We start from the raw sequence: 14,207 nt of genomic DNA on the forward strand, positions 1-14,207 counted from the left end.
ATTGAGCAGAAGATATATTAAGTTAATTCATAGTTCATAGATGGAACCTTTGATCTGTCAAGGATAAAATGAATAACTAATGAGCTACTGAAGCCACTCGTGAGGGAAAGCATGGGATTTGTAGATGGCTGAGAGTTAAGCTGGCATCAGAGAAGTGAGCAGTTGGACAGGCTAACACTGAATATTCTTTTTATACAACAGGACTTGGTGACTAGGGATACAAAATAAATCATCAATAATTCATGACAAAGAATTCATTTGAAAGTGAAAGTGACAGAATCAGGAAGAAATACAAAGGGGGGCAGTGGGGATAGAAAGTTTATTCCACCTTCACAGAAAGAAAAACATGAGCGAAGGCAAGTTTGTGCTTCTATCAGTATAGTAGTAGCACTAAGAAGAAAGACTGCAGAGCAGTAAGCATTAGAGCAACTGCACACTGTAGCTGTACCCAGAGGTGGGAAAGCAGGTTCCATTACAATCCTTTGCTTATAATATTCTGTAACATTCAGCTTTGGGGCTAAAATTTCCCTTGATTGGTCTCTGGCAGCCACCATGTTTTGGGGACTGAGCAAATTTTAGATTATGTGTTTGAGTCTTCAGATGTAAGTCTTTTCTGAGCATCTTCAATAGCACCTGCTAAGAGTTTAGCAAATCTTACTGAAGCCCTGATCCTCTGGTGACATCAGTGCCCATTTTGTCTACCTGTGCTCACAGGCACAATGTTGACTGCAAATGTTTCACTGAAATCCCCCATCACCTGAATGCCAGGAACAAGAGAAAAACCACAGGTGTGAAAACCTCTGCAGATCCTGCAGTTCTGTGGTTTGGGTTGTTCCATTTGCATGTTTTCTGAATTTAATATGGATTTCAAGATAAATATCCCAAAACTAAACTGGGATGCTAGGGCCTGATCCTTAGGGACAGATTCACTATTACCCTGCATTTTGTGCACTCAGCAATACTGCGAAGAGAACAAAAAGGGGTTTAATGCTTCTGTATCTTAATGGTAGCAGTTTACACGTATTGCATTGGTAAAAATGACTAAACAAGTCAATGGAAACTGAGTGTATGCTTCCTACCAGGAGAATACCCTGTTTTCAATAGGGAGGAAATATATATTTTATACCATACTTGTTACCAGGGTATTTTAAAATTATCTTGCTTAAAACCTTTCAATTTTGCCTTAGATGACTTTACCTCAGTTTTTGCAGTAACCTCCATGTAGCTAATGTTATTTAATGATTTAAGGCACTGGGAAAGTTTAATGCATAATGACTATACTTTTCCCCCCTAGAATAAGAATGAATTACTAAGAAGAAGTAGTGTTTCCTTATAGACTATTGTGGATTTAGAAAACAAGCCATGTATAATATACCCAAGATATTCATCAGAACATTTTCAAAGGAAACAAGCACAAAAATAATGGACTTTTAAAAAGGTAGATTCTGAAGGCGTGATCTTAAGAAAATTGATGTGACTTAAATAGAATCCAAAAAATCAAGAGTAGCAAAGAAAGGATATTACAATGTATGCTTGTATCTACAGTACATGTCACAAATGAGAACAGAAGCAAAGGTGAACCAGTAAAGTAGGAGGAAAACACCTATCCAGGATAAAATGACAGCATTAAAAGCTAAGGAGGACCTGGAAAACAGGAGGATTATGTAAATTATAACAAGAGCCCGAGGCAATCAAAAATACTTGAGGAAGCCAAATTGAAAAATGAGCATCAAATAGTGCAGAGCATCTCAACTAATACCAAAAGATATTTTAAGCATAATTATACACTTAGCAACTGACAGGAGAAAAAGGTGATGGAGTGCAAAGGAATAGGAAGGCTATACAGCAATTATTCCTGTACCTATCTTTAAAATTGAAGAGAGCAGACATTTGCCTAAGACTCAACATGCAGGAATGAAAGTCAGGAATTAAGGAACAGGCAGATAATACCTAAACTGGCAATTAACTGGATTGTTCTTCTTAAAACTGATAAGAGACCAGAACGAGACAATATTCACCTGCAAGTGCTAAATGAAGTAAGCATAGTCACTGAAGAAAGTGTAATGCAAATGTATATTTAGTTCACTCATTTCAAGAGACTGAAGTGGAGCCCACCAGACATGCAGCAAGGAGTTACCAGTCAGTTCATTTCCCATTAGTTGTAGAGGAAGTCCTAGAAGACTGTTACAAGGGATCATGTGGTGGGTGAATGGGTAGATGAAATCTAGAAATGCAGAGTTTCATCAAGGACAGCTAATACTGTTTCAGGTCATGTCTCAGTAACTCAGACTTTATTGAAGCTATTACTGTCTGGCCTGGCAAAGAGGATGTAGTAAATGTCAAAGATGTCGGTTATTTAGACTGTCAGAAAACATTTGACAAAGCTCCACATCCAGAAGGAACTTATAAATGTTATAAACTAACAAGCAATACACTCTCATGCATTTTAGCAAGGTCTAAAATTTGCTTATTAAACCAGAATTATGGCATCCTGTAGTTGATTAGCATGGTTAATATAATACACTGTGAAGCTCAAGGCACTTAGGCTCCGATCCTCACAGGTATTTAGGCCCTTAACTACCGCTGATTTCAATGTAGGTTAGGTGCCTAAATACCTTTGAGGATTTGGGCTTTAGAAATCAAGGTGACAGAAACCTAAGAAATACCTATGCTTGGTCTCTTAGGAAGGGTCTAAGAAGGTTTGCAGATTCAAATTCTGTATAGGGATGAAGTGTTCTTTGTTCTGAGTCACCCTAATGTCAAATGATAAAACCCTGCATTTAGAGTCAGTAATTACTGCTGGGTCACGCTGGCAGGTAGATTCAGCTAGCTCAGGGAATGGTAACCTTTGACATGCGGCCCATCAGGGTAAGCCCCTGGCGGGCCAGGACAATTTGTTTACCTGCTGCATCCGCAGGTTCAGCCGATCACAGCTCCCACTGGCCGTCCCAGGCCAATGGGGGCTGCAGGAAGCAGCACAGGCCAAGGGAAGTGCTGGCCGCCATTTCCCACAGTTTCCATTGGCCTGGGACAGTGAACTGCAGCCAGTGGGAGCTGCGATTGGCTGATACAAGCAAGATGCAAAAGGTATGAGAAGGGCACTTTGGTGGGGCTTCGGTGGGTTCAGGCTTTGGTCCTCCCTCCAGGGATTGTGTAGCAATTTTTGTTGTTCGAACAGGGTCACAGTGCAATGAAGTTTGAGAATTGCTGTGCTGGGCGATCCGCATGTAGTCATTGAACCAACGTCTCCAACATACCCCGCTGCACTCAGGGTGGGTCCTAATTTTTATAGGATGTTGTGCTACATGGCCACCATATTTTATACATATTCAATAACAGTTTCAACCTTTCTTCCTTATATGTACTGCCCCCCTCAGTAATATTTGTGTCTCTATCTTCAATAGGTCAATTAGTCCTTTACATCATGCTCATTAGCATTTATGTCAATTAGTTGGCATGGTACTACTTGCAGTTAGTACATGCAAGTTTCAGTTAAGCTCAACATTCTTTTAAATTTTCCCTAAAATTCCAAAAGTACACTTTTGTGGTGCCTCACTTTGCCTATTCTCATCATTTACTACTCCTGTTTACTGTAATACTTATCTTGTGACTTAAGGTCAAACTACTGGTTAAATACAACTTATTTAATAACTACCTACATTGTCATTTTATGCCAGGGGTTCCCAAACTGGGTGACAGGACCCGTCAGGGGGTCATGAGGTTTTAAATGGGGGGGTAGCGAGCTGTCAGCCTCCACCCCAAACCCAGCTTTGCCTCTACCATTTATAATGGTGTTAAATATATAAACAAGTGTTATTAATTTATAAGGGGGGGTCACACTTAGAGGCTTGCTATGTGAAAGGGGTCGCCAGTACAATAGTTTGAGACCCACTGTTTTATGCCTTAGTTATGCTAAGCTAATAGTCATACAGGCTTGAGGTCTGTAGGCCTATATGTTACAGCCTTGTGATTTATAAATGGCTCTTACTACGACAGCTGGCTGAAAGAAGGATTTCAGCCAGTTGCAGCCCAGAAAACCCATTTTCACCTTCACAGAGGGCCCTTATTCATTGCTATAAATTCAGGGCATGATCTCAGAGATTAGAGACATTTAAATCCTTCTCTGCAGTTTACCAAAGCCTCAAGAGGGAGACTCTTGTAGGGTGGGGAACTGGAGTTATCCAAGAGCTCTTCTCTCATGTGCAGAATACTAGCAGATCACATGACTCCATGTGGGGAAGGCAGCATGCTGAGTGCGGTCTTTCAACTCTGCCCATGTCCACTTCAGAAGACGTTTGGAAGGCAGTGTGCTTTTTCCATTCCTCTCCCACACACTTTCCATAACTGCAGTTATGAAGTTGTGGGAAGGAGACCCCAACTGCCAGTGTATGAGTCCTGCTGCTGTGTGAAAGGGCCATAAAAAGCCATGTGCTCTCCCCCCACCAACCGCCCCCTGCATCCCATCCCCTTCTATGGGGAGGGTGTTAGCTCTTGTGTTCTACAGGTCCTTTGACATGCTTGTGTACTTGCTCCCTTGTTCTCTCTGCCTTCCTGCCCAAATGCTACACAACATGACTCTTGTCAGCTCAGCTGCCAGACATTCTCAACTGAGCCAGCCAGTAGTGCTATGGAAACAAGAGAGAGAGGAAGAGAGATGCAGGGTAATAACCAGGTGGAAGGCTGAGGGAGAACGTTAGCCTTGCAGGGAAAGAAACTCAAAGAAGAGGGGAATTAATCAAAGGAGATGACAGGGAATGGAGCCCCAGGAAATAAGGATGAATGGAGAGGAGGAAGTTGAACAGGAAAATAAAGGAGAGCGACTTGGCATCCACAGGACTATTGTGTGCTTAAAGTTGTGCATTTGCTTAAGTGCTTTACAAGATCTGAGCCAAAGTGCTCAGTGCTTTACAGGACTAAGTGCTAGAATCAACTGATTTGAGCACCATAGTAAGTTCAGTGCTTCCCATTCATTCAGGTAGTTGAGGCATTAAATAATCAGTAGTCCTTCAATCTCTTCCACCCAACTTTTTCTATGAAACTCTCATTTAGGCCGTAATCCTGCTTGTCATAGGAGAGTCCTTTATTGTACAAGATTTTGCAGTACTTACAAATATCATTTATAGCTGTGTGCATAGGTGTTGATATGCCCTCTACATTGTCCCACTTATGGATACTCATTAATCATGGTCACCCAACCACTCTGAGACATTAATAGTGAAAAGTACAAGGTTTCAGGGAGATATTTTAAGGAATTAAACTAGAACCAGTGAAATGGGGTTTCCAGGACTGTAATGTCAAAACCAGGCCAATGCTCCAAGACTCGGGTTCATGGCCATTTGCAAGATGGGTTTGAAAATTTTCAACATCAACACTGAAATGAGGAAGAGGCAGCCAGCAACAGGCTATACTGGAGGGTTGTGCTGCCCCAAGAAATCAATGAAGCCAAAGACAGATGATTTGGAAAGAGAAGAGTGCAGCAGGCCTCAAGCACTAGTAGTGCACTGGTTTCATCTTCTGACTCTGCACCTTACTCCTGCACCCCAACTGTGGCAAGGGCTGCCTCTGAGAACTGGACTTTTAGCCACTCGTGATGCTGCAGCACAATACATAGTAACTGAACTTCTTTGGCACTTACACTGTCATCTTTTGAGGTGGGCAGCTGCCATGTCTAAAGTTATTACCAACGTTCTCATCTTCTGGGGATGGTTCTTACAGTAATGATGGCAAAACACATTCCAAAAGGTTAAAAGGAAAAAAAGCCAACTTTATAAGGAAATTTCAAATAGCTTGTTAATCAGCAATGATGGAAAATGAAATGTAAAAGTACAGAACATCTTAATGGTGTTTAAGTAAACTATTAGGGGCCAAATGTTCAACTCTTATAAATGAGTATATCTCCATTGACTTCAATGAAGTATGTCAATTTACTCACCTGAGGATCTGGCCTCTTCTCTTTTAAAGCTTAGCTGAGAATGACGAGGGGCTTTCTCAAATTATGCCAGAGCTTTTGAGAACAGGGATGTGTAACTTGTAATGAATCAGGCCTACAATCTGCACTGAGGTCTTCTGGCTTAAAAAATAGGGAGGACGCAAGTGAATAATTTAACCTCGTAACAGAAAGAAACTGGAAGACAACAACATGAGTATATTTGAGACAACTTGCTGACTAAATTAGAGAGAAAGAGCATATTGATTGCAGGTTTGTTTTACTCATTTTTATTTAGACTAAACCCAAGCAAATTAGGAGAATGAAAAAAACTATTTTCAAAAAATCCTGCACCGTTTCCATGATTTACTGTTGCTTTGGATGTACTGTTTCATCACCAAAACTCAGTACAATATAATGATGATTATTCCAGTGGAATACATAGGAATGATGGGGATAAAGGAGACACAACACAGAACTAGGGGAGGGAGGGAATCAAATCAGTATCTTAGATGTCTGTAAACTAATGCAAGAAGTATGGGGAATAAGCAGGAAGAACTCGAAATGCTATTAAATAAACACAACTATGACATAGTTGGCATCACAGAGACCTGCTGGGATAATATGCCTGACTGGAATGTTGGTATAGAAGGGTACAGCTTGGTCAGGAAGGATAGGCAGGGAAAAAAGGGAGGAGGTGTTGCCATATATTAAAAATGTACACACTTGGACTGAAGTTGAGATGGAAATAGGAGACAGACTTGTTGAAAGTCTGTGGGTAAGGATAAAATGGGTGAAAAACAAGGGTGATGTCATGGTAGGGATCTACTACAGACCACCTAACCAGAAGAAGTACAGGACTTGGTAATGATGGGGGACTTCAACTATCCAGATATCTGTTATAAAATAATACAGCAGGGCACAGATTATCCAATAAATTATTGGAATGTATTGGGGAAAAAAATTAATTTCAGAAGGTGGAGACAGCTACTAGGGGAAAAAGGCTGTTCTAGATTTGATTTTGACAAACAGGGAGGAACTGGTTGAGAATTTGAAAGTGGAAGGAAGCTTGGGTTAAAATGATCATGAAATGATAGAGTTCATGATTCTAAGGAATGGTAGGAGGGAGAACAGCAAAATAAAGACAATGGATTTTAAAAGGCAGACTTTGGCAAACTCAGGGAGTTGGCAGATAAGAACCCATGGTAAGCAAATCTAAGAGGAAAACAATAGAAGACAGTTGGTAGTTTTATAAAGAGACATTATTAAGGGTACGAGCAAACTATCCCAATGTGTAGGAAAGATAGGAAGTATGGCAAGAGACCACCCTGGCTTAACCAGGAGATCTTCAATGATCTAAAAATCAAAAGAGTCCTACAAAAATTGGAAACTAGGTCCAATTACAAAGGGTGAATATAAACAATAACAGAAGTATGTAGGGACAAAATTAGAAAGGCCAAGGCACAAAATGAGATCAAACTAGCTAGAGACATAAAGGGCAACAAGAAAACATTCTACAAATACAATAGTAGCAAGAGGAAGACCAAGGACAGGGTAGGCCTGTTACTCAGTGAAGGGGAGGAAATAATATCAGAAAATGTGGACATGGCAGAGATGCTTAATGACTTCTTTATTTCGGTTTTCACCTCGAAGGTTGGTGGTGATTGGACATCTAACATAGTGAATGCCAGTGAAAATGAGGTAGGATCAGAAGAGGCTAAAATAGGGAAAGAACAAGTTAAAAATTACTTTGGACAAATTAGATATCTTCAAGTCACCAGGGCCCGATGAAATGCATCCTAGAATAGTCAAGGAGCAGAGTGAGGAGATATCTGAGCCATTTGCAATTATCTTTGGAAAGTCATGGAAGATAGGAGACTGGAAAAGGGCAAATATAGTGCCAATCTATAAAAACAGAAATAAGGAAAAGCTGGGGAGTTACAGACCAGTCAGCTTAACTTCTGTACCCGGAAAGATAATGGAGCAAATAATTAAGCAATCAATTTGCAAACATCCAGAATATAAAAGGTGATAAGTCACAGTCAGCATGGATTTGTAAAAAAAAAAAAAATTCATTGCACACCTACCTGATAGCTTTCTTGTAGATAGCAGGGAAGCGGTAGACATGGTTTATCTTGACTTTAGTCAAGCTTTTGATACTGTGTCGCATGACCTACTCATAAACAAACTACGTAAATGCAACCTAGATGAAGCAAGGTGGGTGCAAAACTGGTTGGAAAACTGTTCCCTGAGAGTAGTTATCAGTGGTTTACAGTCATGCTAGAAGGGCGTAAAAAGTGGGGTCCTGCAGGGATCAGTTCTGGGTCTGGTTCTATTCAATATCTTCATCAATAGTTTAGATAATGGCATAGAAAGTACACTTATAAAGTTTGCAGACGATACCAAACTGGGAGGGGTTGCAAGTGCTTTGCAGGATAGGATTAAAATTCAAAATGATCTAGACAAATTGGAGAAATGTTCTGAAGTAAATAGGATGAAATTCAGTAAGGACTCCATTTGCAAAGTACTCCATTTAGGAAGGAACAATCAGCTGCACACATATAAAATAGGAAATGACTGCCTAGGAAGAAGTAGTGCGGAAATGGGTCTGGAGGTCATAGTGGACCACAAGCTAAATATGAGTCAACAGTGTAACGCTGTTGCAAAAAAATGTGAACATCCTTCTGGGATGCATTAGCAGGAGTGTCATAAGCAAGACACGAGAAGTAATTCTTCCAATCTACTCTGCCCTGATTAGGCCTCAACTAGAGTATTGTGTCCGGTTCTGGGTGCCACATTTCAGGAATGATGTGGACAAATTGGAGAGAGTCCAGAGAAGAGTGACAAAAATTATTAAAGGTCTAGCAAATATGACCTATGAGGGAAGATTGAAAAAATTGGGTTTATTTAGTCTGAAAAACAGAAGACTGAGAGGGAACATGATAGCAGTTTTCAAGTATGTAAAATGTTGTTACAAGGAGGAGAAAGAAAAATTGTTTTTCTTAACCTTTGAGGATAGAACAAGAAGCAATGCAGTTAAATTGCAGCAAGGGAGGTTTAGGTGGACATTAGGAAAAACTTCCTAACTGACAGAGTCATTAAGCACTGGAATAAATTGCCTAGGGAGGTTGTGGAATCTCCATCATTGGAGATTTTTAAGAACAGGTTAGACAAACATCCGTCAGGAATGGTCTAGATCAGTGCTTCTCAAAGTCAGGCTGCTGCTTGTTCGGGGAAGGCCCCTGGCAGTCCGGGCCTATTGCTCACCTGCCGTGTCCACAGGTTCGGCCGATCGCGGCTCCCACTGGCCACGGTTCGCCACTCCAGGCCAATGGGGGCTGCAGGAAGGGCGTCCAGCACATCCCTTGGCCCCCGCCACTTCCCGCAGCTCCCATTGGCCTGGGACGGTGAACCGTGGCCAGTGGGAGCCGCGATCAGCCAAATCTGCAGATGCGGCAGGTAAACAAACCAGCCTAGGACCACCAGGGGCTTTCCCTGAACAAGCATCGGACCAGCTTTGAGAAGCACTGGTCTAGATAATACTTAGTCTTCCCACAAGTGCAGGGGACTTGACTAGATGACCTCTCAAGGTGCCTTCCAGTGCTATGATTCTATGATTAAGCTTTAATTTTCTTTCTGAAAGCAAATTAAGAATTCATTGCTAAGTTTAAAATAATTTAGTGCATCAAGAATTGCAGATGTTTTATCCTGCAAATGTATAATAATTTAACATAAATCATTCTTTAATTAATTAGGATTTACAAGTCTGTGTCATGTTCTTTCCACTGGATCTTTGAAAGCATGACTCAGAGTGATCATCCTACATACAATTCAGGTAAACATATGGGTTGGGTATTGCACATAGATATTTATGAGCAAAATTTTAAACTTTGAAGACACCTTTGTATCTTTGTGGAGCCTTACGTCCTACCATATTTGTCTCCACACCACAGCCACCATGCTTCCAGCCAGGGAGTATTGGATACCTCTGGTTTCAGAACCCATTAATTAGCAGCAGCCCTTAATTGGCCAGAGATGATGTTGTTGAGTAATGTGAAGCATTACTCCTCTCATACTGAGTGAAGGTACAGTCTCAGAAGTACTCTCGGTCCTTGCCAAATTATGTGTGGTCATGAGATGACTGAGGTTGTTTTTTTTTAAATGTTCACAAGGATTGGATGTAATTTTTTGACTGTGGAACACAAGCAATGCTACATCCAGTGGAATGACAAAGGTTGTTTGGCACCTGGCATCAAATACTGTTCTTGCAACAATCTGGCATGAGAACCAAAGTGGTAATGAATAAAATGCCAAAATGTCTGTGCAATAAAATCATTGATGCAGAATGTTAAGCAATCACAGAGCCAAACAAAAAGCAAAACCTTCTAAAAATGCTTCCATGAGCACCCAAAAATTAGGCAAAGTTGAGTTGACTGCTTTTCAGATATTAAAAGAAAAACTGTGATGAACTGTAAAGATATGATAAAACGCATAGTGGTAAGTGTTAATGAATCATATGGGATCGGATGACATTACTCGGATTAATGGATATTGTCCCTTTGCCAGATTCCTGGTACTAAGCATAATGACAGATGAGTTTTATCAATCATATTAACAGCAGAAGAATTAGGAGATCAAGATACAAAGAGACTGATGAGTCTTGCCACTAACTATCACCCATTTCCCATATAATCACTTAGAGACCAGGCGGGAAGAAACAAAAGTCATCTGAGTTTTTAGGATTTTCCTGGATGATCAGACAGACCAGAGGGAATCAGTATTTTCTGTATGAAGTACTAATGGACTCAGATCACAGGTAGGAACCATAAAGTTTAGATTCAGTTCCAAAGCTTCCAGTGGTTCTGATATTTTAGTTTTAGTTATCACTAGCTACTTCCTCTAGCCTTTGAGAAAGTCACTTCTGTTTAAGTCTCCCCTCATCTGTAAAATGGGAATAATAATATATGTCTATCTTTCCTGGGTTTGTGAAGATCAATGTTTGTAACACATTTTGAAGATTAATGACCTGATCCAATGTCCAGAGAAACCAATGGAAAGTCTCTCATTGACTTCAGTCTTAAAAGCCTACAGTAATTACTAACTGTTCTGCAATTCAATTGTGTGACTCGTTATTGTTATTAATAATTCAATGAAAGAAAAAAACCAATGTTATCTCTCATGTATCTGAACATGAATTACTTTGGATCGTATTTTATTATTTTGATATTTTATAGTATGTGCAGTTATTTAAATATGCAGTAGTGTATTATGACTAAAGTCAAATGTACATTATATTCAGTTGTACAAATGAAATTATGCCCCAAATTCTATCTTACATTATTGTAAATCTAAATATCATATTACTGCACATCCAAATATTACCACAATCTTTTTGTTTTGCACATCTTATCAAGAACAAATACTTTCAGTCAAGAACAGGTATTTATAAGGGCTTATATTCCATGAGCTAAAATGTGTCTGATGTGCAGCGATACTTCTGCTGATTTGGAATTGTTGGATAATTTCATGAGTGACTGCATTTGAAACATAACATAAGAATCCCAATCCCATTCTAGAAATATATCCAGAGAATCCAAATATCACCAAAAGCGTCAAGCTAAACATTTCCTATTTCAATAGCAAGTTTATCAAATATTTCCAAGAAAAAAAAATCAAAGGCTGTTAACATACATTGGCCATATTACTACTCTGATTGATCCGGGCATGACAGACAAGCAGACATGGATAAAAATTAATATGGCTCAATAATGGCAGTAATGCTATTACTCTAAATAGCTAATAGACCTCTCAGCAACACCTGCTTCATTGCAGTAAATTCCTTATAATAAGACACCAGACTAAGGGGACGGTTGGCTACCCTTAACCAAAATCCCCTAAACTGACTTGCATCTGAGGAATTGAGAGCCTAGCAAAGGAGCACCTCACCTTTGCCCAAACATTTAAGTTCCACTTCCACCCAAATCCTGAGCAGGACTCAACCTTACCTCATCCATTCTTGTCCTTGGGTTTGGGGTTATCAGTATTGACCCTGACAACAAAACCACCTCACTGGATCACTGCTCTGCCCCCAGTTCCTCCGTCCCCCTGTCAAAGTAAGAAAGACTCTCACCATACTCCCTAACTGGAGCCCCATATAGGGCATTCAAGGGCAGGGCCGGCTTTAGGAAGTGCGGGGCCCAATTCGAACATTTTCGGTGGGGCCCTGGCAGGGATGACTTAAAAAAAAAAAGTGTAAAAAAAGCTTTCATTTCTTTCATGTATTATTTACTTTCCATAAACTATAATGAATAATAAAATTGAATACAATTGCATCATATGCTCGTTGATTGGCTTTTAATTGACTACCGTTTCAACATGTGTGGGTTCCCTCCGCACTCATTCTCCTGGGTGTGCACAGTTGGTCCAAGCGCCCCTGCCCTCATTGAAGCAAGGTCTGCAAGGGTTAATGCCTCTGGAACCTGCAGGGCAGTAGTTGGACATGGGGCTGGCTGGAGGCAGGGCAAGGGGCTGACTGGTGAGGTAGGGTCTGGCTGCAGGCAGGGCAAGGGTGTGGGCTGGTTGGAGACAAGGGGTGTGGGGCGGGCTGGCTTCAGGCAGGGCGCAGGGGGTGCAGCAGGGGTTTGCAGGCTGGAGACAGAGAGTGCGGGACTGGCTGGCTTCAAGGCAGGGGTGCAGCAGGGGTTGGCTGGAGACAAGGCAGGGGGTGCGGGCTGGGCAGAGTGTGCAGGCTGGTGCGGGAGCAGTGGTGTGTGGGGCTGGCTGGCTTTGGGCAGGGCTGCAGGGGGTGTGTGGCAGGGTTGCTGGAAACAGGACAGGGGTTTGGCAGGGGTGGCTGTGGCAGGGGGTGCAGAGCTGGCTGCAGGCAGGGGGGGGCTGGACTGGTGTGGGCAGGTCACGGGGTGCAGCAGAGGCAGCTGGAACCCCAGCCCTTTAAGTAGCCCCCAAACCCCTTACTATCTCCGAGGGACCTTTTAAAATAGCCGCGGGAGCGCTGGGGAATGCATGGGGGAGGGCGGGGCTCCGGCGGCTATTTGAAGGACCAGGGTGGCAGAGGCAGCTGGAGCCCCGGCCCCTTTAAATAGCCCCCTCCTCCTGAGTGCCCTCACTGCCCCAGGGCTCTGGGGGCTATTTAAAGGGCCGCAGAGCTCCAGCCGCGGGTCACAGGGCTTGCTGCGCTCTGGCTGGAGCTCCAGACTAGGAGAGCCGGGGCTTGCCGCGCTCCAGCTGGAGCCGCGGCCTTGCCGCACTCCAGGCTGGAGCGCGGCAAGCCCGCGACTCCGCTCTCCCTGGCTGGAGCTCTGGCCAGAGCGCGGCAAAGCCAGCGACCTCCCGCTCTCCGCTGGAGCTCCGGCCAGAGCGCTGGCCAAAGCCCTGCGTGACTCCGCTTCTCCTGGCCGGCGCTCCAAAGCCCCACCGCCCCTGCTCTCCCGGCTGAAGCTCAGCTGGAGAGCGGGCCACGCCGTGACCCGCCCTGGCCGCTTCTCTCAAAGTGAGCCGGGAGCCCATGGAGCAAACCGCAGCCCAGGGACCGGGGTAAGTTAAAAAAAAAAATTAAAAAGGTGCCTAAGGCGCGGGGCCCTCTTAGGCGCGGGGCCCGATTCCCCGGAATCGACCGAATCGGCCTAAAGCCGGTCCTGTTCAAGGGAGAAGGACCAAGACGCTTCGTGAGCTTGGCTTTGCTACCTAACTTCCCCCTCCCCATGGCAATTCCCTTCTTCTATCTGATGCATGAGAAAGACATGCAGGGAATCTAATCCTGGCTGGACCAATCAATTATCTACACCAGTGAACCGAGTGTCAGAGAACCAAGAAATATACTATGCAAGGTTTACTGGGCTACATGTATTTCTAAATTAAACAGCAGTGTGCACAGAAATCTATGTGCTCTCTTTGTGACATATAAACTACTTTTGCACTAAGAACCCAATCCTGTCATCACAGCTCAGGTAAAAATCCCACTGATATCAATGAGTGATTTGCTTGATTAAAGACTGCAGTCTCAGATTGTACCTCGGAAATACCGTAACTTAAAACACTTTTGTTGAGCGAGGTTGTAACTTCTGAATAATATATTCTCAGAAGCATCTCTTGAAATGACTCTTCTCAGTGTTGAATGCGCACTTATGTGCTGAACTGAGAGGTGTCCACTTATACTCAGGAAAATAAAAAGTTAAAAGTGGGGACAAAGTGCTTATTCTGGAATTTGCACTGAATACAAGGTAATTTGTAATCTAAATATACAAATTTGCTCTCCATAATT

General features: G+C 42.5%; 1 protein-coding gene across 2 annotated transcripts in view; it reads right to left on the bottom strand.

The window, feature by feature from the left end:
* Window positions 1–14,207, bottom strand: part of NLGN1 (neuroligin 1) — a 600,655-nt gene that overhangs the window by 518,592 nt on the left and 67,856 nt on the right. Inside the window, exon 2 of one of the 2 annotated variants that reach the window (XM_075068384.1) lies at window positions 11,932–12,031. The exons of the other annotated variant lie outside the window; for it this stretch is intronic. The gene's annotated coding sequence lies outside the window, so the exon portion shown is untranslated. The remainder of the gene's footprint in view (window positions 1–11,931; window positions 12,032–14,207) is intronic. 2 annotated transcript variants of the gene reach the window in all.

This window comes from Chelonoidis abingdonii, chromosome 8 (assembly GCF_003597395.2).
Source record: "Chelonoidis abingdonii isolate Lonesome George chromosome 8, CheloAbing_2.0, whole genome shotgun sequence".
NCBI classification, from domain to species: domain Eukaryota; kingdom Metazoa; phylum Chordata; order Testudines; family Testudinidae; genus Chelonoidis; species Chelonoidis abingdonii.